The sequence below is a fragment of the Oryctolagus cuniculus genome, chromosome 4, assembly GCF_051225735.1.
Source record: "Oryctolagus cuniculus isolate XC-2025 breed Fujian yellow rabbit chromosome 4, ASM5122573v1, whole genome shotgun sequence".
In the NCBI taxonomy this organism is placed as follows: domain Eukaryota; kingdom Metazoa; phylum Chordata; class Mammalia; order Lagomorpha; family Leporidae; genus Oryctolagus; species Oryctolagus cuniculus.
Genome location: NC_142870.1, coordinates 75,542,260 through 75,568,650, shown reverse-complemented (window position 1 = coordinate 75,568,650; position 26,391 = coordinate 75,542,260). Strand labels below are relative to the sequence as shown.

At 41.7% G+C, this 26,391-nt stretch overlaps 2 protein-coding genes across 4 annotated transcripts in view; one reads left to right on the top strand and one right to left on the bottom strand.

Annotated features, from left to right (window-relative positions):
- Nucleotides 1–5,348, bottom strand: part of UPK1B (uroplakin 1B) — a 31,081-nt gene extending 25,733 nt beyond the window's left edge. Inside the window, exon 1 of one of the 2 annotated variants that reach the window (XM_089331740.1) lies at nucleotides 5,137–5,348. The gene's annotated coding sequence lies outside the window, so the exon portion shown is untranslated. The remainder of the gene's footprint in view (nucleotides 1–5,136) is intronic. The other variant, XM_002716674.6, reaches the window with a different exon arrangement.
- Nucleotides 1–26,391, top strand: part of IGSF11 (immunoglobulin superfamily member 11) — a 367,364-nt gene that overhangs the window by 3,439 nt on the left and 337,534 nt on the right. The window lies entirely within an intron of this gene.

Below are 26,391 nucleotides of genomic sequence, written 5' to 3'. Positions count from 1 at the left end.
GCAGCCTCCCTTCCACTTTCCCTCCATTCACTGCCCAGGGACTGCTCTGCTGCAGGGGCTTGCAGGGCTCACATAAAAGTACCCACTGGATGGGGATGGGGCTGGCGCCGTGGCTCACTTGGTTAATCCTCCGCCTGCGGTGCCGGCATCCCACATGGGCGTCAGGTTCTAGTCCTGGTTGCTCCTCTTCCAGGCCAGCTTTCTTCTATGGCCCGGGAGGGCAGTAGAGGATGGCCCAAGTGCTTGGGCCTCTGCACCTGCATGGGAGACCAGGAAGAAGCACCTGGCTCCTGGCTTCAGATCGGCATAGCTCCGGCCATAGCGGCCATTTGGGGGGGGGGGGTGGTGAACCAACGGAAGGAAGACATTTCTCTCTGTCTCTCTCTCTCTCACTGTCTAACTCTGTCAAATAAAAAAAATTTTTTTGCATTAAAATTATCCACTGGTGCTTCTTGGGTTCATGGGAAAAAAATCTTTTTTTCAGTTGTGTTTGGGGTGTGGCCAGAGTCAGGAACCAAGTAGCACATCCTTCAGGGAGTGCCCCTCGGAACATTCCAGCAGCATTCCTAAGCAGTTAATGGGCTGCATCCCTCTGGCTTTGGCCAGCTCTGAGGCACCTGCTCCAGATGTGAGGTGAGGGAGAGATGACCCCTGGGGCTGTGCTCTGTGCTGGGTTGCTTTCCCCTAGACACAGGAGTGACTTTGAGTGGACTCTGCTCTGCCTCCCTGTTACTTTCTGTCTGAAGGGTTTCCTGCACTTTATTGCAAGGGTGTCCCAGACAGAAGACTGTAGGACCCTTTTGTATTTGCCTTTCTAGTTCCAAAGTGGCACAGTGCCTGACACAGGGCAGGCATTCAATCATTTAGCTAAATAAAAAGATAAATAAGTAAATGCTTGCTTGAATAAAGGAATAAATACACAAGTTAGTGATCTGCCTAGTGCTTTATTGCAGGACCAGTTAGAGAGTATGGTGAAATAGAAAAAACATGGGGTTTGGGCAGACCAGGGCTGGAATCTTAGATCTACCACTGAGTAGTTTTGTGACTCTGGCAAATGACTTAATCCTGTTTACTTTTCATCTCTGAAATGGCAATAGTAAGCCTAACTTCAAGGTTGCTGTGAAAATTAATTGAAAATATATGTGAAGTTCTAGTACAGTGCTAGTTATCTACCCAACCTGAATTTTCTTGATTTCTTAATTCTCTCATTTTCTTAAATTTCATTAAATAGACACACCAGAGCAAATAAACTAGTGAATGGTGAAGGTGCCTAGGGCAGTGGTTTGTTTATTTTTTAGACCCAGAGTCTCATTTTCTAGGGAAATATGAACATAAAATTTCAATAGGGACTCTACTGTACTAAAACAGATCAAAATCTATGTTTCTTTGGCTGATACAAGAGTGGGCTCAAAGATCATCCCTCACCATCTCTAAGCCACATGGTTAGTCCCAGAGTGGTCAGAAACTACTGTTTTAGAACTAATGGAAAAGAAAGAAAGATGTAGACAAATTACTGAGTATAGAAGCAGTAACCTAAGAAGTTAGAGGACATTTAATAGTGAAGTTGAAAGCCCTGGTCATAGTGTGTAAGTTGATCTTCATAGTTTCTGTGCCAGGGAAACCCCAAATCAGTAGAAGCCATCTAGGAAAGGCTCCCGGAAAATGGAGACGTCAATTTTCTTCCAGAACACACGAGCTGGAGGATCTCTAGAAAGGGTTGCATTCTGGATACACTGAGAGAAAGAGCAACACGATTTCCATGAAAGGGAAAGATCAGGCCTTGCGGATCTTTCCAGAGAGGACAGGCATGGAGAAAGGGCAAGAGAGAGACAAATGGGCACTCTTCTACCTACAGAACATACATGGCTGTGTTTGTGAGGCCTGGCTGGTCTGTGTGCCTGAGTTAATCACTCCTTGAGTCTTCTCTCTGCCTGCTAGGTGGGGAAGCACTGACGTGAATACCTTGGCAGCTAATTCTCTGTATCAGCTTGGCTAGGATATGGCCCCTATGCTACTCTACGACCCTGGACGCCACACTGGATTCTCAAAGGGAAAGACAGGGTGTCACAGGAAGAAATCCACGAAGAAGGAAAACTTCCCAACTCTTTTGGGGGCTTGGCTCTGTCTCCGTGACATGGTGAGCCCTCCCTTCCTGCCCTCCCTTTCAGCCTAGGGCACTGAACGAGGGAGCTCTTTCACGGGCAGTCTTCTGAAGCTTCCCTGTGCTATGCTAACCTTTATGCATGGACACTAGATGTCTTTGCCTGCCAGGGCTAGAAAGGAAGCAGACGGGATGTGGTGAATTAAACAGTGGGACGTGGTGGAGGGCAGAGTAGTAACTGTCCACTTTAGGAATGATATTGCTGCAGACTGAAGGTGAACAACTCACCTCAAAATGTTTTCTACATAAGGGAATAGCTCCTCTGAACCCCACCCTGAAGAAAACCTTCCAAGTGATCTGGCGTCATGATGATTTACTGAAATTGCTCAACACCCGGGAGTTTCTTTGCTTTGAGATTTTTAAAAGGCCAAAATTATATTTCACTCCCCCTCCCCCACTGCTTGGATTTTCATTCTGTTCACTTTCTTATAAAAATTATTCATATACTTAGTGTTCATGTTTCCAGACACATTGAAGAGTTCTAAAAACAGTTGCTCGCTAAACAACCTGATTTTTCAGAGCAGAAGAAAAAAAAAAAAGAAATGAGAATCTCCTACCAAGCACAAGATGATTTTTTTTTCAAGTTCATAACCTCTTTTCCTCACTCAAGCTTGTTGCAACAGAGAATATACAAGCCACACCTCAAACTCCAGCTCATGTTATCAAAATCTGGATTAACAAAAGAAGAAAAAGAAAAGAGGAGAAAAAGGAGAGGTAGAAACCCAAGAAACACAATATGCTATTGCCTTAGCCTTGACTTTGAAACTCAGGACGACAGAGTAGACAGTTATTGAGTTGAGAGAGAGGTGTAAGATGGGTGAGGAATTTTAGGATCAGGACAATTGCAACTCTGCCTAAATTTGAAGTAAACTGAGTCCCTGGCAGTGATGAAAAGAGGAGCTGCTTCTCACTCCTGTGATCCCACAGCTTCTGCACCCGTCAGTTTTTCTCACTTGAAAGCTCGAACCCTGCATTAACTGTTGTGGTAGCCAGCAGCTGTGTGCAGTGATTTAGAGTCAAATGAACTTGATTCAATAAAAGTAAAAATTCAGTTTTTCAGCTGCACTAGCCACATTTCAAACCATTCCATAGCCACAGTGCTATGGTAGTAGCTATTGTCTAGAACCTTTTCATTATAGAAAATTCTGGGCAGCACTGCTCCGGGTTTCTGGGGCTCCCTGTGATGATTGCAGTCATCCACACCTGAAATCAAGGACTACAGGCAGGTGCTCAGGGCTCTCAGGTGTGGGCAGAGCCAGCAGCACACCTAGACCGCAGGGCGAGAATATGATGGACAGTCCTTGGGCCAGGTGAGAGGAGGGTCACTGCTTACAACTGTGGTCTCTGTCCGAGCTGCAGAACAATGGCCCATCAGGGTGGTGGGCAGCCTGAGTGGCTATCAGGCTGATTCCAGATCAGGGTGCAGCACATTAGGGCCGACTGACATTTGCTCTGGTTAAGAAGGTAAGCAGGAATGTTAAAAAGAAATTTTGTTTTGTTGACTAAATGATGTCTAAGGGTCCCTTTGTATGTAAAAGTCTGTGGTTTTTCCCAGGTAATTAAAAAACTGGGAAGATTTTTAAGCCTAGTCTAGCAGAAAGCAAATCACTGTTGTAGCAGAAAGCAATATAAGAAAGTTTCCTCCTCACCGAGAAAGTTAATGAAAAAAATAATTTCTTCACAAGATTTGAGAACTACATTAACCTAAGTTTTGTATATAAACTGAAACATAGATATATGAAACCTGAATTTTTTCTTCTGTGCTTAGCAATTCCAAAGCAAGAAATAGTCAATAAACACTGTCATTATTGAAGAAAGACATTAAAATTAATAAAATTCTCATGTGTCAAAAATATTTAAAATTAGAAGTGGAGTTTAAATTTATAAACATGAATAAGAGATAAAATATTAGCATTATTTGAAAATTCACTTGTATTTTATATAAAAATATTATAGTAAAAATATATTTAGGACTTTTGGATTCTGATGGCTCACCTAATGGGTGAAGAGTGAAAATGAACCATGTAAAAATCATACTGGGTCATTAAAGCAGATCTGTTGACTTTAACTGACACACATACTGAGCAGAACTATGTGCAGAGAACTGACAACTGAGTAAGTTGTCCCATGGATCTTATGAGTTGGCAAGACCAAGATATTTCTAACTAGAACACCAGGGAACTTCCTGCTAGGCTATGGGGCAGAATATTAAGATGGAATATGACCAGTTTCCTTAAATTTTCTTTGCCTTTCTGACTCAAGAAAATCAGGGGTCTCTAAAGGTGTTTTTCTGAGATTTAATCGAGAGATACAAGGTTGGGGCTGGTGCTGTGCCTGCAGTGGTGGCATCCCATGTGGGCTCCGGTTCGGGACCCGGCAGTTCCACTTCTGATCCAGCTCTCTGCTATGGTCTGGGAAAGCAGTAGAAGATGGCCCAAGTCCTTGGGTCCCTGCATCCACATGAGAAGACCCGGAGGAAGCTGCTGGCTCCTGGCTTCAGATGGGTGCAACTCCGCCTGTTGTGGTCAATTGGGGAGTGAACCATCGGATGGAAGACCTCTCTCTCTCACTCCCTCTCCTTGTCTCTCTGTGTAACTCTGACTTTCAAATAAATAAATAAATCTTAAAAAAAAATAAAAAAGAAATACAGCGTTTCCCAGAGTTCCTGAATTTTGTTGGTCTTTCTGTGGAGAAATTAGATGTTGGCATCAGGATGGCCAACTAACAGCTCCAGAAACTTAATCTAAGTTCTGAGCACAGGACAATGGTGTCCAAAGTTGTAAGGAATCAATTTGTATGGCTCAGGATTAAAGAGAAGAGAACTATATCCTAAATTTAAAAATGACAGACTCCATTCATCAAGATTGTAGCTTCTCCCCCTTCCCCTCTCAGACTGCTAACTTCCAGCCCGGGAAAGTAGCACAAACACTGAGAGTACAGTCAGCTTCCCTGCGTAATAAAATCAGCTTACTTACAAAATCCTTTCTTCCTCTTCTTCTTTCTGGCTGCCCGGCCCACTCTGCAGCCTGCAGCAGCCCCGGATGCTTCCCTGCCCCGCAGCAAGTGTTTGAGCCTTCAGGACCAGGGAGGCGGCATCTCCCAGGGGCTGGGCCTCCTACTGCCTGAGCCCGCCCTGCAGAGGCAGGGAGTACCAGCAAGCCCTGTCAGCAGCCTGCTGCTGCTTCCTCGAGTGCGACTGATGGAGGGAAGCACCTGGACAGGGCTTAGCACTTCTCCGATTCCTCCTACGTCAACACATTACCGTATTACAAATGCAGGGGTTTTGGTTTGATTGATTTGATTTGTTTTTATTAGGGTGACTCGATCCTTACTTCTGCTTTTGTGTGTTAAACGAGCTGTTTGTCCTGACTGCACATAATGCTGCTGATCCATACTTACCTGGGCAGGTTTAGTTTATAACTTGCACATGCCGTTATTTACAGGGATAGTAACTGCCCAAGCAGTGCTCACACTGTAGGGGTGCAAAGACTAATAAGGAGCAGGAGATCTGGAACAGATTGGTGGGAATTCTGGCAAAGGGAGTGGGCTCAAGTGATTATCTCTGATGTGCAATCCCTCCCCTCTCCCTTCCCCTCCCCTCCCCTACACTTCCCTCTCTTCTCCACCCCTCCTCTCCCCTTCCCCTTCTCTCCTCCCCTCCGCTCCCCTATCTTTCCTCCCCCCCCCCCTCTGGAACCACATGTGTCACACACAGCACCAAGAACATGATTGCTGATGGCTTTATAGCATATCACAGAATATATGCACCAAGGCTTATTTAACCTGGTACTATGGATGGGGAATGGCAATAGTGTTAGTCTTTATTTTAGTCAATACTCAGGAGTTCCTGAAGGGTCAGGACCATCTTTGTCATAGGTTAGATTCTTCAGGGGCAGACTCTGAGATAGGGTTTAGTGTGCAGTGTGTTTATTAGGAAGTACCTGGAGATGAACACCCATGGAAGTGAGAGGAGAAACAGGGTTGAGCAAGAGCAAGGTGAGCTGCCATAGACTGAAACACCCTCAGACAAGCCTCTGGGAAACTCTGGAGGAAGATGGCCCATCAGAGTTGTCTTGCACTGGACCCCTCCATGTTCTGTCCTTAGATTTGGGTCACGTCTTGGGAAGGCAGCTTTATGCAGCAGAGGTGACTCCTGAAAGGGGCTGAGCAGAGGGGGCTGGAGGCTTCCATTAATCCCAGCAGCTGGGCAACAAGTCCCCCCTTGCAGGGGGACTGCATGGGCTTCTCTGAGTCCTCCTCAATCCTTACTCCTCTGCAGCTCTCCAGGGCCTGGTTGAATGATTACAACTCAAACAATCGAATTCCATGCAACTGTTAAAAATGAGATCACAGAAAAATATTTAGTGCCATGGAAATAATTTCATTTCTTCAAAATTTATTGAAAACCTATGTATGCCAGACAATCTCCTAGATGCTAAAAATGGGAAAAAAAAGTTTATGAAAGTTTGGGTTATTTGACACTTTTTGAAAAGGTTTATTTATTTGAAAGGTAGAGTTACAGAGAGGGAGATCTTCCGTTTTCTGGCTCACTGCCAAATGGCTGCAACAGCCAGGGCTGGGCCAGGCCTAAGCCAGGAGCCAGGAGCTTCATCTGGGTTTCCCACATGGGTATAGAGGGTACCAAGCACTTGTGCCATCCTCCACTGCTTTCCTAGGTGCATCAGCAGGGAGCTAGATGGGAAGTGGAGCAGCCAGGTTTGAACCTGCAGCCACAAGGATTGCTGGCATCGAAGGGGGCAGATTAACCCTTTCTGCCACAATGCCATCCCCAATATTTTTAAAGACAATTATCTTCAGATGAATTAAAAAGGAAGACTATATATCAAAGATTAATAGGCGGCTGGCGTCGCAGCTCACTAGGCTAATCCTCCGCCTGCAGCCCCGGCACCCCGGGTTCTAGTCCCGGTTGGGGCACCGGATTCTGTTCCAGTTGCTCCTCTTCCAGTCCAGCTCTCTGCTGTGGCCCGGGAAGGCAGTGGAGGATGGCCCAAGTGCTTGGGCCCTGCACCTGCATGGGAGACCAGGAGGAAGCACCTGGCTCCTGGCTTTGGATCAGTGCAGCGCACCGGCCGTAGCAGCCACTTAGGGGGTGAACCAACAGAAGGAAGACCTTTCTCTCTCTCTCTCTCTCTCTCTCTCTCTCTCTCTCTCTCTCACTGTCTAACTCTGCCTGTCAAAAAAAAAAAAAAAGATTAGTAGGCATATATCTGGATGGTAAAATACAGATGACTCATTCTTTTTTTGTAATTCATATGTTTAGAAAGGATATATATTAGAAAAATTATAAAAAGATAAAGACATACTTATTAAAAACATGTAAGTTGGAAGGAAGCCAACAGCCCTACACATCAGAGGCTGCTCTGTCCTTCACTGGTTTGCAGCCAGTCTATATCCTGTAGTCTCCTGTGCATTCCAGGATCCTAGTTCTCAAGCCGGATCCATCTTCTGCACATCTTAGTAACCTGAACTAAAGGGGGTTTGCTTTCCCCCCTGCCTGGCCAAACCACTAGCCCATCACCGGCCAGTGTTCTTCCTTCCAAGGCAAGTTAATGATCCTGACCACTGATGCACTGTCTCACTGGGCTAAAACCCTTCAGTTTTCATGCGGGTTTTCGCCATCATTTTCTAGGTGAGGAAATGCTGGAATATTTTACCTCTCCAAAACTGTGATCCCTAGAGACCCATCACCTTCTTATAGGGGAGGGAGGCAGCTGTAGCGCAGACTGGGTGGGAAGGGAGCTGGCTTTTTATCTAGAAGTTCTCAGAATTAGGAATGCAGACTATTGCCTTTTGCTCCTTTCAGTCACCACTCCAGGAAAGACTTCGCACACCACATTGCAGCCTGGCATATTTGCAGTACTGACTAGACGTTCCAGGTGACATCGGATTTCCTCTTCACAATAGCCCTGTGAGGTCTATGCTATGATTCCATGATTCCCCCCACTTTACAGATGGGGGAGCTGAAAGTTGGGGATGTTAACTATCATGGTTACAAAGCTACGGAGAGGCAAAGACTGTGGCCCTCAAAGCCTATATTCCTACTGTTTTAGATGACCAAGGTAACTTTTTAAAATTGGTCTTAAAGTATTAAGTTGTGAATGTGATTTTTTTCTATTAACTGCCTAACGAGGTTAATAGAGAGTAGAATATTATTCCTGGGAAACATTTGAAGCTGTCTCCTGCAAAAATCTCAAGAGAAAGTCTGCTGGAGCACGCAGGCTTGCTAGGCGGTGAGCAGGTTACTGATCAGTCCAACTGTTGTATTAAAAACAGCTGTGTCGGCCGGCGCTGTGGCTCAATAGGCTAATCCTCCACCTTGCGGTGCCGGCACACCGGGTTCTAATCCCGGTCGGGGCGCTGGATTCTGTCCCAGTTGCCCCTCTTCCAGGCCAGCTCTCTGCTATGGCCCGGGAGTGCAGTGGAGGATGGCCCAAGTCCTTGGGCCCTGCACCCCATGGGAGACCAGGTGAAGCACCTGGCTCCTGGCTTTGGATCAGCGCGGTGCGCCGGCCGCAGCGCGCCGGCCGCGGCGGCCATTGGAGGGTGAACCAACGGCAAAGGAAGACCTTTCTCTCTCTCACTGTCCACTCTGCCTGTCAAAAAAAAAAAAAAAAAAAAAAACAAAACCCAGCTGTGTCAAGCCAGCAGTGATGTGCCTCAAGTTCCCCAGGGGCCACACAATTCTCCAGGGCCTCTGGAAACCATGTTTTCTTCAGTCAGTCTTGGTGCTCTTTGCAAATTTTCATGTAATGCATGAATTCAGGCTTTTTGACCTTTAAAGAGTGTTCTTTTTCACTCAGCAATCGTTTGCTCAGTGTTAACTGATCCCCACATTGCTTTTTGTGCTGTAGTAGATGAATGCTTAACTCAGTTCATAGGTTTAGAGTATGGCTGCTACAAGATGACTTCTTTTTAAAGAAAATTTGTTTATTTATTTAAATATAACAGACTCCATATATTTCATATCGACAGTTTTAAGAACATAAGGATACGTGCCTTCTCCTTTTCTCCATCCCTCCCACCTTCCTTCCTCTTTCTTTCTTACTTTCCTTTTAATGGTTGTGATGGCATACTTTCAATTTACTTTATAATCAACAAGCTAATCCTCCACTACATAGAGAATTTAACAGGTAGTAAATAAAAGACCACCATTCTTCAGGAGTATATGTGAGGGCTCTAAACAATAATCAGATCTCAAGATGTCAATTAACTCATGTATATATTTTTTTGTACTCTGTATATCAATTACCACAAATCTGAGAAAACATGATATTTGTCTTTTTGGGACTGGCTTAGTTCACTAAGTCTAATGGTCTCCAGTTACTTCCATTTTGTTGCAAAAGATAAGATCTGATTCTTTTTATGGCTGAATAGTATTCCACTTTATATATACACACCACAATTACTTTCCTTTTTTTTTTTTTTTTTTTTTTTGAAAGAAACTAAGATTTATTTAAGTCAGAAACCTCCTGCCAAAGTGGCTGGGAGGGGGCTTGAAGAGAGGGATACTGCAGGGGCTGGTGGTGGAAGCACAGTTTTGGGGAAAAAACCTGAAAATTAGCTAACCATTAGTTACAAGGCAGAGGAAAAACCCATCAAAACACCTGATAATTGCTCCTGATAATTTTTCCAAGTAAACTGAGAGCTCAGAAGGGTGGAATCACCACTCCTTTGCTATTCTCATGACGAAAGTGGAAGCTCCCCAGGAGTAGACAAGCACTTTTGTTTTGGGGAGAAACGTGCGGTGTGATTCAGAACTTTGATCTTGCTAAAAATAACTTTTGGGGGAAGCAAGCATTTTGCATGCTCTTAGGAGGACTCCTCTTCCCTCATTTTCTGCTGGGACTAACCTGTCTGTCTACTGATCCATCTGACTCCTCACATTCCCTCCCCAACAAGAATGGCCCTAACTTCTGTTCGGGGTGTGGGCCGATGGCCACTTTAGCTTCTTCAGGCTGAGTAGGGTCAGAACAGGGAATGGTAGTCAAGACAAGCTTCCAACAGGAGGTGGCCTCTTGAGGGGGCTGCAGTGCCAGCTTGCAGAAACTACTTCCACCTGAGGTTTCATGTGCATGCCCATCTAGAATTTTGTTGCTTCATGCTGGAGAAAACAAATCCAACAAGTAGATTAAATATTCAGAGTCCCAAACAAAGGAGTGTCTTTATTAGAGGAACTAAGAAAGGTACTGTCCAAGCTATGAGGAAGTTTTCCCACTGAGAGACAAACAGAAACTGATTGGAGGGGCTTGATAATAATCAGGTGGGCATTAAGGCCTGGCCAGGTATTTGAGGCCCAGATCTAGCTATCTGTTCACATGGGTTACTGGGAGAGACGACATAAGGGAGGTGTAGGGAAGGCACCTTGTTGACTTCCATTACTAAGCTGGCCTGGGAGGAGAGCTGGCCTGAATGGAAGGCTAGATTCGAATAGGGGGCGCCTCTAAAAGCAAATTTACAGCCCTGTCTGCAATATTACTGAGCCTAGGCCCCCCCCTCAGCAGCGGAGGTTACTTTGGAAGCTGGGCAGGGTGAATGCTTTTTCAGCTTAGGGAGGGCCAACAGGGTCTGCAGCACCGACCTGAGAGTCCTTTGATCCCAGAGCAGTTCCATTTCTAGTGGCCCAGCTCTTAGCAGAGCAGACAGGATTCTTCAGGGGCTGGCTTCTGTCATGACTGTTGGTTGTCTTAGCCCTGGCTTTCCAAGTTGAAAACCAATGCCATTTGGGGTGGACTGGCCTTGTTGTGTCTCCTTGATGGCAGATCACTATGTAAAGCTGTTATTTATTGGCCTGCCACCTATCCTCACATTGCTCCTGCTGCCTAGCTTGCTCCTCCTCCTCCTGGTCTCCATTAAAGTAGACCCCAGAGGAGGCCTTTAGCATGTCAGCTGAGGGGTGCTCAATCCTGTTTTTAATCTTTGGTGGCCTGAGCTAGAAATCTGTGGTCACAGGCATGTTCTGATAGTGGTTTTTCTTTTCATCTGAGATAAGACAATGACCATGAGGAAAGCTACAGCTTCACTTTAAGATCAAGCATGACAACCACCTTATCTATAGATTTCCAAGTAATTAGTAAAACTTTATTTTTCCCTTAGTTTGGTTTGAAAAGGGAGGTTTTGTCTGTTTACCATGCCTATGGCAAAAATAAATCTAGCTGTGAAATCATATGAAAATTTAAGTTCTCGTTTAGGCTGAGCTATATGTGGCCAGGGTATTATTACAGAAAAATATTAGCCATGCCTTTTATAAAGTCTGAAGATCAAAGTGTACATCCTAATGGAGAGTCTTGCAAATAGAATCAGTTTCTCATCTTGAAGAGAATAGAGGAGAAATGAGGGAAAAAGACAGGCTTCCCAGATTGTTACTGTCAATGACTTAATATCAAGTGAAAACTTAGCAAACAATTTTAGCTGTCAAATAACATCTTACACAAACATTTACCAAAAGGTTCGATGCTTTCTATACATTTTTAGAATATATGTACTTGAACATATTTCTTGACTATCTAGTACAAACATAACTTTTCTGACCAGCAAATCCAAGCACAAACATGTCAATGAAACATTTTTTTTCTTTCTACCATCAAGTTTAAAACATCTGATACAGAGATTTTTTTTAGGTTATATGAACCAAAAAAAGGTATTTTGGGTTAATTTAGCAGTCTAAATTTATGAGCAATATTTTTTCCAAGATTTATTTATTTTTTTGAGAGGTAGAGTTATAGAGAGAGGGAGAGGCAGAAAGGTCGTCCATCCACTGGCTCACTTCCCAGATGGCTGTGATGGCAGGAGCTGGGCTGACCTAAAGCCAGAACCCAGGAGCTTCCTCTGGGACCTCCAGATGGGTGCAGAGGCCTAAGCACTTGTGTCACCCTCTACTGCTCTCCCAGGCCACAACAGAGAGCTGTATCAGAAGAGGAGCCGCTGGGACACAAACCAGTGCCCATATGCGATGCAAGTGCTGCAGGTGGAGCCTTAGTCTGCTATGCCGCAGCACCAACCCCATGAGCGATTTTTTATCTATACATCAAATAAAACAAAGCTCTTAATAAGATTTCTCACATAGACATACGTTATATACACACACATAACACATAATGTACATTACAGGAGAGAAAAATAAAGCAGTTTCAGTAATAACTTCTTGAAATATTTAACTTTTTTTTTAATGACCGTCAGTCAAGTAGAATTACTTCCTGCTCTTAGTAACCTGAGCTAACCATACTTTTTCTCAGTTGAAACCTGTAGTCCATTATTGGTTTTATCTGCTTATAGAACTGTCCCAAAGTACAGGATATAATGGAATTCAGGGAAAAAGAAGTCTTTTGGAATTTAAAAGAGGACACCCTTAAATAAGAACCAACTATGTTTTAATTTCCATGAGTGGTAAATCTGATTGTTAGTGTTTGGAGGAGACTACAAAACTGTAGATAACAAAAGACTTTAAATAGCCATGTTTAAAATTATAAACTTATTAACCAACAAGAAGAGGCACTTGCTTACTCCACAATGTTTTGAAAGCACCTGTAAGATTTTATATAACATTTAGCCCTTTTAGGTTTCTGGGCCTTTTGCATTAAGATAATCATCATGTCTGATAACAACACAATAAAATCATTGGATTTTGTAACTTTTGGACATTTGTATCAATAGCATTTTACATCATCATAACTTAAACACCACTTCACATCTTGACAGTATCTTTAATATAATCTAAATAGCTTAACTGGTGTCTCTACAAGATGAGAGATATATCCTTTATATTTTCAGGGGCCCAACTGGAAATATCGAAGTCCAAAGAATTTGGAACTTTGATTTTTTGAATGCCTTTCAAATACGCCAAGAAGGTTTAAAACATCTGGAAAAAAATAGAATCCCTTGATATCAACACATAATATAGACCAGATTTGATCAGTGTTATACATTGATCACTAAAATGATTTTAGAATAAGTCTATATTTAAACAAACTGTAACTCTTTTAAGACTCAGCTGTTCTTAAACAATCAGATTTGTTTTAAAGAATTATTTTATTTACTTGAAAGACAGAGTTACAGAGAGAGGTAGAGACAGAGAGAGAGGTCTTCCAAATGACTGCAAAGGCCAGAGCTGAGCTGATCCAAAGCCAGAAGCCAGGAGCTTCTTCCAGGTTTCCCACATGGGTGCACGCGCCCAAGGACTTGGGCCATCTTCTGCTTTCCCAGGCCATAGCAGAGCACTGGATTGGAAGAGGAGCAACTGGGACTCAAACTGGTGGCCATATGGGATGCCAGTGCTGCAGGCCAGGGCTTTAACCCATTGTGCCACAGTGCCGGCCCTATAATCAGATCATAACAGACAGTAGATAACACAATAGATTCAACAGAACACAAAATATGTGTCTCTTTGGTCATCCCACAGATCAGAAATAAAACCTTAAATATAAGAATTAGCACATATAAGAATTATCCCATATCTTGGAACAACTTTAATAGAGTCAGAAGCAGGGAAGAGAAGATAGTTTACTAGAGCTGGCTGAAAAACTAAGAGAGTCACCAATTAAAAACCATTAAAAGAAGATGCTGCAGGTTTTTGTTTGTTTGTTTGTTTGTTTTGACAGGCAGAGTGGATAGTGTGAGAAAGAGAGAGAGAAAGGTCTTCCTTTTTGCCGTTGGTTCACCCTCCAATGGCCGCTGCGGCCAGCACACTGCGGCTGGCGCACCGTGCTGATCCGAAGCCAGGTGCTCCTCCTGGTTTCCCTTGTGGGTCCAGGGCCCAAGCACCTGGGACATCCTCCACTGCACTCCCTGGCCACAGCAGAGAGCTGGACTGGAAGAGGAGCAACCGGGACAGAATCCGGCGCCCCAAATGGGACTAGAACCTGGTGTGCCAGCGCCGCAGGCGGAGGATTAGCCTATTTAGCCATGGTGCCAGCCACAACATGACTTCTTAAAGTATGTCTTAAAGCACGTCTACACCTACAACTATTCCAGTGTTAACAGATTCTTACAATTGCAAGGGATTTTTTTAGCTCATTTAAATAACCATTTATGGTTACCTCATGGAATTATTAAATGGAATAGCCATATTCGAATAAAATAATCATATAGCTCAATTTTTAAGCCTGTGAAGAAACACTCTATTATATTTTGATGTTCAATATTAAGGGGAAACTATGATATTTGCTGTGTTTATTTTAGACACATGTGGAGAATGCTGTGTACAACCTTACATATTGAGTCTAGGAGTCCCTGGCACAATATTGTACATTATAAATTTTCAACCAGCTCTACATTTGACTCCATTTTATTTTCTTTTTTTTTTAACTTTTATTTAATGAATATAAATTTCCAAAGTACAGAATATTGATTACAATGGCTTCCCCCCCATAACGTCCCTCCAACCCGCAACCCTCCATTTTCACCACTCCATTGGAGCTGCTTGTCATATGTTTTCATTTTGAATCACAAATTTAAAATTTTTTAAAAATCTTATTCGAAAGGGGAGGAGAGAGAAGGAGAGGGAAGGGGAGGGGGAGGGGAGAAGGAGAGAAGAGAGGGGAGAGGGGAGAAGGGAGAAGGGAGAGGAGAGAGAGAGAGAGAGAGAGAGAGAATGAATGAATGAGAGAGAATCTTTTCTAGCTGTTAGTTTACTACTCAAATGCCTGCAACAACCAGGGTTGGGACAGGCTGAAGCTTGGAGCCCAGAACTCAATATAGGTTTCCCATATGGGTGTAGGGAACCAAGTTTTAGCCCTCACATGCTATCTCCTGGAGTGTGTATCAGCAGGAAATTGGATTAGGGAGTAGAACCAGAACTCAAACCCAGGGACTCTGATATCAGATGTGGGCATCCCAAATGGCATCTTAATTGCTGCTTCAGATATCTGACCCAACAATTTTTTTTTTTTTTTGACAGGCAGAGTGGACAGTGAGAGAGAGAGAGACAGAGAGAAAGGTCTTCCTTTTGCCGTTGGTTCACCCTCCAATGGCCGCCGCGGCCAGCGCGCTGCGGCCGGCGCACCGCGCTGATCCGATGGCAGAAGCCAGGAGCCAGGTGCTTTTCCTGGTCTCCCATGGGGTACAGGGCCCAAGCACCTGGGCCATCCTCCACTGCACTCCCTGGCCACAGCAGAGAGCTGGCCTGGAAGAGGGGCAACCGGGACAGAATCCTTTGCCCCGACCGGGACTAGAACCCGGTGTGCCGGCGCCGCTAGGCGGAGGATTAGCCTAGTGAGCCGCGGCGCCGGCCCCAACAATTTTGATTATAGTAAAAACTACATAACATAAAACTTACTATCGTAACCACTTTAAATGTGCAATTCAGTAGTGTTAAGTATGTTTATATTATGGTGCAATAAATATCCACGTTTCCATCTTGCAAAATGGACAGTTACTACTGAATAATGCTTTTATGAATTTTACTGCTTTAAATACCTCATTTTGTAGAATCAGGCAATGTTTGTAATTGGCTTATTTTATTTAGCATAATGTCTTCAAGTTTTATCTATGTTATAATATGTGGCAGGATTTCCTTACCTTTTAAGGCTGAATACTATTGCATTGTATGTAGACACAACATTTTAAAATTCATTTATTCAAAAGTTCATAGACATTTGGGTTATATACACTTTTGGGTTATCATGAATGGTGTTATGAACACCTATGTGCAAGTTTTAGTATGGATATACATATTTTTATTTATTTGGAAGAGAGAGAGAAAGAGATCTTCCATCTACTGGTTAACTCCCCATATGGCTTCAACAACCAGGTCTGGTCCAGGTCAAAGCTGGGTGACTGAAACTCCATCCAGGTCTCCCATGTGGGTGGCACAGGCCCAAGTACATGGGCCACCCTTTGCTGCCTTCCCATGAACATTAGCAGGGAGCTGGATTGGAAGTGTACCAGCTGGAACTCAAAGCTGCTCTCCAATATAGGATGTCAGTGTTGCAGGCAACAGCCTAACTCATTGCAGCATGATGCCTGCCCCAGGCAATATGTTTTCAATTCTCTTTAGTATACCTAATCCATACATAGATAGGGAATTATTGGGTCATATGATAACACAATGTTCAACTTTTTCAAAAGAATTGCCAAATTGTTTTCTAAAGCAGCTACATTATATTTTTTTTTTTTGCTTTCAAACTTTTATTTAATGAATATAAATTTCCAAAGTACAGCTTATGGATTACAATGGCTTCCCCCCCATAACGTCCCTCCCACCCGCAACCCTCCCCTTTCCCACTCCCTTTCCCCTTTCATTCACATCAAGATTCATTTTCAATTCTCTTTATATACAGAAGATCAGTTTAGCATACATTAAATAAAGATTTCAACAGTTTGCTCCCACACAGAAACATAAAGTGAAAAATACTGTTTGAGTACTAGTTATAGCATTAAATCTCAATGTACAACACACTAAGGACAAAGATCCTACATGAGTAGTAAGTGCACAGTGACTCCTGTTGTTGACTTAACAAATTGACACTCTTGTTTATGGCCTCAGTAATCAACCTAGGCTCTTGTCATGAGCTGCCAAGGCTATGGAAGCCCCCTGAGTTCACTGACTCTGATCATATTTAGACAAGGCCATGGTCAAAGTGGAAGTTCTATCCTCCCTTCAGAGAAAGGTACCTCCTTCTTTGATGACCCATTCTTTCCACTGGGATCTCACTCGTGGAGATCTTTCATTTAGGTTTTTTTTTTTTTTTTTTTTTTTTTTTTTTTTTTTTTTGCCCCCAGAGTGTCTTGGCTTTCCATGCCTGAAATAGTCTCATGAGCTTTTCAGCCGGATCCGCATGCCTTAAGGGCTGATTCTGAGGCCAGAGTGCTGTTTAAGACATCTGCCATTCTATGGGTCTGCTGTGTATCTCACTTCCCATGTTGGATCATTCTCTCCCTTTTTTATTCTATCAGCTAGTATTTGCAGACACTATTTTTGTTTCTGTGATCCCTTTGGTTCTTAGTCCTATCATTATGATCAATTGTGAACTGAAATTGATCACTGGGACTAGTGAGATGGCATTGGTACATGCCACCTTGATGGGATTGAATTGGAATCCCCTGGTATGTTTTTAACTCTACCGTTTGAGGTAAGTCAGCTTGAGCATGTCCCGAATTGCACATCTCTTCCCTCTCTTATTCCCACTGTTATATTTAACAGTAATCACTTTTCAGTTAAGTTTCAGCACTTAAGAAGAATTGTGTATTGATTACAGTATTCAACCAAAAGTATTAAGTAGAACAAACAAACAAAAATACTAAGAGGGATAACATATCAAGTTGCTCATCAACAGTCAGGGTGAGGGCTGATCAATTCACCGTTTCTCATAGTGTTCATTTCACTTTAACAGATTTCCTTTTTGGTGCTCAGTTAGTTGTCACCTATCAAGGAGAACAAGTGGTATTTGTCCCTTTGGGATTGGCTTATTTCACTCAGCATAATGTTTTCCAAATTCCTAACAGGGATCACTTTTCAGTTAACATTTAAACACCTAAGAATAATTGTGTATTAATTACAGAGTTCAACCAATGGTACTAGAACAAAAAAAAAATACTAAAATGGATAAAGTATTACATTGTACATCAACCGTCAGGACAAGAGCTGATCAAGTCACTGTTTCTCATAGTGTCCATTTCATTTCAACAAGTTTCCCCCTTGGTATTCAGTTAGTAGTCGCCGATCAGGGAGAACATATGATATTTGTCCCTTTGGGACTGGCTCAATTCACTCAGCATGATGTTTTCCAAATTCCTCCATCTTGTTGCAAATGACCGGGTTTCGTTGTTTTTGACTGCTGTATAGTATTCTATAGAGTACATGTCCCATAATTTCTTTATCCAGTCTACTGTTGATGGGCATTTAGGTTGGTTCCATGTCTTAGCTATTGTGAATTGAGCTGCAATAAACATGAATGTGCAGACAGCTTGTTTGTTTGCCAATTTAATTTCCTTTGGGTAAATTGCAAGGAGTGGGATGGCTGGGTTGAATGGTAGGGTTATCTTCAGGTTTCTGAGGAATCTCCAGACTGACTTCCATAGTGGCTTGACCAGTTTGCATTCCCACCAACAGTGGGTTAGTGTCCCTTTTTCCCCACATCCTCGCCAGCATCTGTTCTTGGTAGATTTCTGTATGTGAGCCATTCTAACCGGGGTGAGGTGAAACCTCATTGTGGTTTTTATTTGCATTTCCCTGATTGCTAGTGATCTTGAACATTTTTTCATGTGCCTGTTGGCCATTTGGATTTCCTCTTTTGAAAAATGTCTATTGAGGTCCTTGGCCCATCTCTTAAGTGGGTTGTTTGTTTTGATGTTGTGGAGTTTCTTGATCTCTTTGTAGATTCTGGTTATTAACCCTTTATCAGTTGCATAGTTTGCAAATATATTTTCCCATTCTGTCGGTTGTCTCTTCACTTTCCTGTTTCTTTTGCAGTACAGAAACTTCTCAATTTGATGCAATCCCAATAGTTGATTTTGGCTCTGACTGCCTGTGCTTCTGGGGTGTTTTCCAAGAAGTCATTGCCAGTACCTATATCTTGCAGGGTTTTTCCAATGCTCTCTAATTATTTTATGGTGTCAGGTCATAGATTTAAGTCTTTAATCCATGTTGAGTGGATTTTTGTGTAAGGTGTAAGGTAGGGGTCTTGCTTCATGCTTCTGCATGTGGAAATCCAATTTTCCCAGCACCATTTATTGAATAGACTGTCCTTACTCCAGGGATTGGTTTTGGATCCTTGATCAAATATGAGTTGGCTGTAGATGTTTGGATTGATTTCTGGTGTTTCAATTCTGTTCCATTGGTCTATCCATCTGTTTCTGTACCAGTACCATGCTGTTTTGATTACAACTGCCCTGTAGTATGTCCTGAAATCTGGTATTGTGATGCCTCCAGCTTTGTTTTTGTTGTACAAGATTGCTTTAGCTATTCGAGGTCTCCTGTGTCTCCATATGAATTTCAGCATCATTTTTTTCCAGATCTGAGAAGAAGGTCATCGGTATCTTGATTGGGATTGCATTGAATCTATAAATTGCTTTTGGGAGAATGGACATTTTGATGATATTGATTCTTCCAATCCATGAGCATGGAAGATTTTTCCATTTCTTGGTATCTTCTTCTATTTCTTTCTTTAAGGTTTTGTAATTTTCATCGTAGAGATCTTGAACGTCCTTGATTAAGTTTATTCCAAGGTATTTGATTGTTTTTGTAGCTATTGTGAATGGGATTGATCTTAGAAGTTCTTCCTCAGCCATGGCATTGCCTGTGTATACAAAGGCTGTTGATTTTTTATTTAGGGGACCCAAAGAACTCTACTAAGAGATTATTGGAACTCATAGAAGATTTTGGCAAAGTAGCAGGGTATAAAATCAATGCACAAAAATCAGCTACACTATCTTACATTCCTACCAGCGGTGTATGCAGGATCCAATTTTATCACATCCTTGCCAATTCTTGTTATTGTCTGTCTCATGATCATAGCCATTCTACTGAATATGAAGTGGTTTTTCAATGTAGTTTTAATTTACATTTCCCTAATGTCCGTTGATGTTATATTTATTCTATTTTTCCATTTCAAATTACTGAGATAACGTTTTAAATCTACTTTATAGACAAAGGCTTATGGCTCCACTAAATAAAGAATTCAGCAAATAAAAAGTAATTTATCACAGTACAGCAGGAATATTGGACAGGGCTCTAAATAAAAATCAAATAAAAACAAGTTAATTTTGGGGCCAGCACTGTGGCATAGCAGGTAAAGCCGCTGCCTGCAGTGCTGGCATCCCATATGGGTGCTGGTTCAAGTCTCAGCTATTCCACTTCTGATCCAGCTCTCTGCTATAGCCTGGGAAGCAGTAGAGGATGACCCAAGTCCTTGGGCCCCTGCTCCCACATAGGAGACCCACAAGAAGCTCCAGGCTCCTACTTCGGATCTGCCCAGCTCCAGCTGTTGCAGCCATTTGGGGAATGAACCAGCTGATGGAAGATTCTCTCTCTCTTTCTCTTTCTCTCTTTCTGCCTCTGCCTCTCTGTAACTCCTTGCCTTTCAAATAAAAATACTTTTTAAAAAAGTTGATTTCACCCATATACAAGAAAGTTGTCATTTAAAAATTTTTTTTCTTTAATTTATTTGAAAGGCAGAGAGACTGAAACAGAGAGCTCCCATCTGTGGGTTCACTCCCCAGATGACTTCAACAGCTGGGGCTGAGCCAGGCTGAAGCCAGGAGCTAGGAACACAATCTGGGTCTCCCGTGTGGGTGGCAGGGACCTAACTCCTTGTCGCCTTCTGGGTGTACATTAAAAAGAAGTCAGAATCTGGAGCAGAACTGCAGCTTGAACTCAGGCACTCCAATATAGGATGTGGGCATCCCAAGCAGTGTCTTAACTGCATGCTGAATGCCTGTCCCATGCTTCTTCTTTAAATGGAAGAGGGGAGGTGATAGGCCCAGGGAAAATGACTCTAACACCTTCACTTTTTATTATCGTGAGGAAACTGGTATGGCTGGTGAATGGAGTGATGGAAAGGGAACCAGGATGGCTTGGGTAAAATCTAGTATTACTAGTGTTGAGAGTGCTACTTCTAAAATAATTAGGGTAGTGATGCCAAGCACTGTCCTAAGTGCTTTTACATTTATTATCTTATGCAATGAACTTGAGACATGTACACCTTGCATATCTTTTTTTTTTTTTTGACAGGCAGAGTTAGAGATAGAGATAGAGAGATAGACAGACAGACAGAGAGAAAGGTCTTCTTTCCATTGGTTCACCCTCCAAATGGCCACTTTGGCCAGCACGCTGTGCCGATCCAAAGCCAGGAGCCAGGTGCTTCCTCTTGGTCTCCCATGCAGGTGCAGGGCCCAAGAACTTGGGCCATCCTCCACTGCCCTCCTGGGCCACAGCAGAGAGCTGGACTGGAAGAGGAGCAACCAGGACAGAACCGGTGCCCCAACCGGGACTAGCACCCGGGGTGCCGGGGCTGCAGGCGGAGGATTAGCCTAGTGAGCCGTGGCACCGGCCATCTTGCATATCTTTTTGAGTAAGTCCTTCATGAGCATCCTTGAAGGATTTCTTCAAGGGAATTCATGCTTTTCCATATGTTGTTACCCTGACATTGAAACTTCTATTCAACATGACCATCCATGGCTTCAGTCATTTCTGAAAGGAATTCTGGAAAGGGCCACCTCTAAGATTCCCCTCCTCCTCTTGGAGTTACAGAGTGAAAGGGAGAGACAGAGAGAGATCTTCCATCCTCTAGTTCACTTCCTAAATGGTCACAATGGCCAAGGCTGGGCCAGGCCAAAGCCAGGAACCAGGAGCTGCTTCTGGGTCTCCCACATGGGTGCAGGAGCCCAAGGACTTGGGCCATCCTCTGCTGCTTTCCCAGGCACATTAGCAGAGAGCTGGATTTAAGTGGGGACAGCCTGGACTTGAACCAGCACACATATGGGATGCTGGTGCTGCACAGTGGCTTAACCCACTATGCCACAGCGCCTCCCCATTCCTTTTCTGTTTGTCAGCAATTTTCACTCACATTTGCTTTAGTGTTACTCCTGGGCTGGGACTACTCCCCACTGCCCAGGGACTAAGAACTGGATACTGGATATTTTCAGCTGATTGGTCTTTTACATTGGACAGCTTTTGTTTTGAGCAGAGAGAACACATTACTGCACCTTGAAGGTTGCTGTCTACTTCTTTCTGTTCTTTTCTCAGATAAACCTGCTCAGACAGGACCACAGGACCATGGCCAGCCCACTCCTCTCATGCACTGTGCCAATAGGAGAGGTACAAAAATGACAGCTATGGGAAGCAGCACAGAAAGCCAATGGAAAAGTCTGAAGTGGCTGGTGTGGTCAAGTCCAAGGGGCTCTACTTTTACAAACGTGTAAAAGCTATCTGGTGTTAGAACTGAAAAACAGTGCACTACATTCAGTGCTGAATTTCAGATGTTACTGATACCACGTAAGGTTTGGATGACTAATAATATTAGCCCCTGAATCTTCGGGCTATGATGTTCAATGAACTGATGAGTTACAACTTTAGTCATGTCACTCTACTCTCTGATGTACTTTTTCATTTATTATCTTATTTAACACACCTGAGACACTCACACCTCAATTATCTATATGAATCAATCCTTCTTCATAATCATGCTTGAAGGATTTATTTTCCCATTGGCTCAGTGAAGTTTATCAGCTTTCACTTAGGTCTGCCAGCCCACAATCAACAGACGAGGTACTTATCTGTCTGAGTGGGGAACATTTACTGAGTCTGATCACATGCACATTTTGTAGACAACTGATAGAAGGAAAAAACCTACATAATCTTGGGGGTTATAAGGAGCTCTTTTTGTATAATTATGAGAAATGAAAAGAGGATATATAAAAAAGCAGGGTTTGTGGGTGATATTCAAACAGAAGCTTAATCAATTGTAATAAAGTCATTAAACAATACAAAGAATCAAGTCTGTTTCAATACTCAAAGAGAAATTAAATGAAAGGTTTCACTCACAACAGTAATATCAGATGATCATCACAGTTATGTTTTCTGTACAGATACTCTCATACCAGACAGACCAAGTTCAACATTTTTTTTTTTTTGCTTTGAAATACAAGTTGGACTGGTTACACATCCCACATTATGTGGTTACTCTTCAGGGGATAAAGGTAAGAAGGAAGTGACATTCTGCCTTGCCCACAGATGTATACAGAGCAGTATAATATATTTGAGTTTTGCCAAAGGTTAAAAATTAGAAGTGAGCTATCCCTAGAAGATGAAATCACATCCATTAGTGGCATAATATAAAGAGAAAAATAGTAAAGATATGTTATAGGTATTCAGAAACATCAAAAAGCTGTTACAACAATAATCTTCCATGAAGGAAATAAAAATTGCTGTTATAAGTTATTTTCTACACCATTTTCTGGTTGAAAATTTCATAAACAGCTTAGGGATATGATAGATTTTTATGTTTCATGAGTACATATATATTGCTATATGTAGTGTTTTTTTTTAAGATTTATTTATTTGTTTGAAAGGTAGAGTCACAGGGAGAGAAAGAGAGATAGAAATCATCCATGCTGGTTCACTCCCCAAATGGCCACAATAGTCAGGGCTGGGCCAAGCTGGATCCAGGAGCTTTATCCTGGTTTCCCAAGAGGGTGCAAGGGCCCAAATACTTGGGTCATCTTCTGTTATTTTCCCAGGCACATTAGCAGGGAGCTGGACGGGGAGTGGAGTAGCAGAGGCTCCAATTGGCACTCATATGGGATGCCAGTGTTGCAGGTGGCAGCTTAACTCACTAAGCCATGATTCTGGCCCCATCTCGTATTTTATTATAGATTTGTGCACCTGTTACTGTTCATGGCTTTGGGGGAATGAGTAATGAAACATCATTGCATGGAGAAGTAAAATGTATATATTTTAATATGATTAGCTAGAGATATCTGTAACCGTTATGTGATTTTTACAAATATTTCCTATAGCTGTTTATTTAAAAATTAAGAACTTATTTAGTCAGAGTCATCACCAGTGCTTTTTCCGAAGCCATTTTTTCACAATGGGAAACACAGCATGTTACTGACACTGATGATGGTAAACAGTACTGAAGAGAGATTCGTTCTTAGCAGGTTTCAGATTTTGCCTCTGTTTTTCATCATTTCCTGTACCTAAGGAAAATGAAAAAGAATTTTTTCACTTGCAATTTTTGTTCTACTTGGAATTAACATACTTTGTGAGGTTAAAATATAGAGAGACTTAACGTGAAGAAATTCCCAACCCTAACTGGAACAGATAATTTAGACCTTGATAATTCAAGGATATATGTTATAATCTCTGGGAAAACCACTAAAATATTAACAGCATGAGCAGGGCAATGGCTGTGTTCTGTGTGAGAATGTAATGACAGACAAATGTCATACACATTTTTCAGAACCCATGGGATGTACAACATAAAGAGAGATGTAGCACTAACGTAATCTATGGACTTTACTTAATAATAATAGTGTGTCCATACTGGCTCATCAATTGAAAGAAGTTTACTACACTAAGGCAAGGTGTTAATAATGGGGCAATTACATGTGAGAAGAGTAAGGTGGTAAATGGAATTCACTGAACTTTCCAGGAAAATTATCTGTAAACCTAAAACTGCTCTATAAAGTCCTTTAGTTTAAAAAAAAATCCCAATAACTAACCCCAAAAAAAAAAAAAAAAGTACATGAGGGTACTTCAAAAGATTCATGGGAAATGAATTATAAATTAATTTTGGTGCAAAAATTTTTGGATCCTTGCATACATTTTTTACAGTATTCACTTGAGAATCCCTTATATGGTTGGATTTCAAAATGTTTTGCATCAAAATAAACTTACCTTTTAATTCTATTTTCCATGAACTTTTTAAAGTCCTGTTGTGTAAATTTTAGGCTAATAGAAGGAAAAATGGAATGATCAAAAGTTAAAAAGTAAAGCAAGAGAAATAGAATAGGTAGGATAAACAGTATATGGTAAAACAAGAGTTTTAAACCCAAATATATGTTCAATTACATCAAATGTAAACATTTAAATGTTTACCATATTTGAGAAGTAATGATAAAAAAAAATGAAGAATTTAACTACCTGCTATTAATAAGAAACACACCAAAAGCTTAAGATCAGATAAAGGTTAAAAGTAATGATGAAAGAAGATATGTCATTTAAATATTAACTAAAACAAATGTGATATAGTTATAATAATGTTGAACAGAGTAATGAGAGCTCATAATACACCTTTATGTGATAAAAAGTCCAACTTACCAGAAAGACGCAGGAGTATAAATTTGTATGTACCTAATAATGTGATGGCAACCACATATCACAGTGAAAATGAACTAAACTACATACAGGAGATAGGCAAGTTCACAATCTCAGTGGAAGGCTGGAATATGTTTTAGCAAACCTTACAGTAATGGACATATTCAGGTCACTTTGCAAGCATTTCAAATTAAATCTTTTCCAACTTCGAATAATTCATTCACAACAATTAAACATTACACTGCATCATAAAGCAAGCCAACACGTTTCAAAGATCTGAAATCACCCAGAGTATGTTCTAAGGAGCAAAGCACAATTGACTTAGAAACCAAGACAGCTATAAAGTCAAATTTCTAATAACTGATATAAGCAATATAATGACAAAACACCCATAAGTAGAAAAAGTCATAATTTCGAAACTATTTTGAAGTAGATAAAATGAAGATACACATATTTAAATTTTTGTGACAAAACTTTTAAAAAGCATGTTTTTTTTTTCCAAACTAATTTTTAATGAGCAGGTAATGTCTTTTAATTATAGAAGACTGCAGCCCAAAGATGTAAAGTGATTTTAGCCAGAAGGCTAATATTACTTCATTTATATGAGAATAAAATCAAGTAGTAGACTCAAAAGCAGCATGAGTTTTGCCATGAGTTACACACCAACTTTAAATACAGCACCTTGCAGCAAGCATCAAAATTGCTTGCTAGGTTTTTCGTTTCTTCTCTAATCTGCATGTATTTTTAAGGCCATAAAGTGTGAGCTGGAAGAAAAGCTGTAAAACAAGGATCAAATATGCGCCCTTTACACACAAAAGCATTACGTTACCACACACCAGAAACTGCATTTGGAATTTTTCCTCCAAACATAATGGTGTTCTTAGGTCATACATCTTCTCGAAATTCGCTTTTTTTGTAGCACCAAGTAGCACACAAGGCATATGGGACTGTAACACCGACACTGACTAAATGCTAAAATAAAACTGACTAAAAACTAAAATAAAACTGACTTTGAAATAAAGGTCTCCTGGCAACAGATTTATTCTATTTTAGCCTTTTTGTATTGTCATTTGTCTAGTTCTTTTTATGGAAAATTTGTTAAGGCTAGTAATGAGCACTCTGAGAATTATCTATTTGCATTTTTGTTTAAACTCTCAAGGGTTGGATATTACGTGTAAAATGACTTATTCTAGAGGTAAAAATCCGATCAGGAGGTGACTAGTCTGTTTGACAGCACTGGTGGCTTAGTTCCGCATTTATGTAGTGTCACTGAAATGAAAAACAGAACACATGGATTCAGAATGTTAAGAATGAGAACCAGGTATCTGTTCTTTTTCAGTACACCTGCTGGCCTTACCTGCCATGGATTATCAAATTGTGACTTTCTGACAGAGTAATAACTCTGTTGTATCTTGTATTTTTACAGCCTGCCAACATGCAAGTTTTATGAATGCTG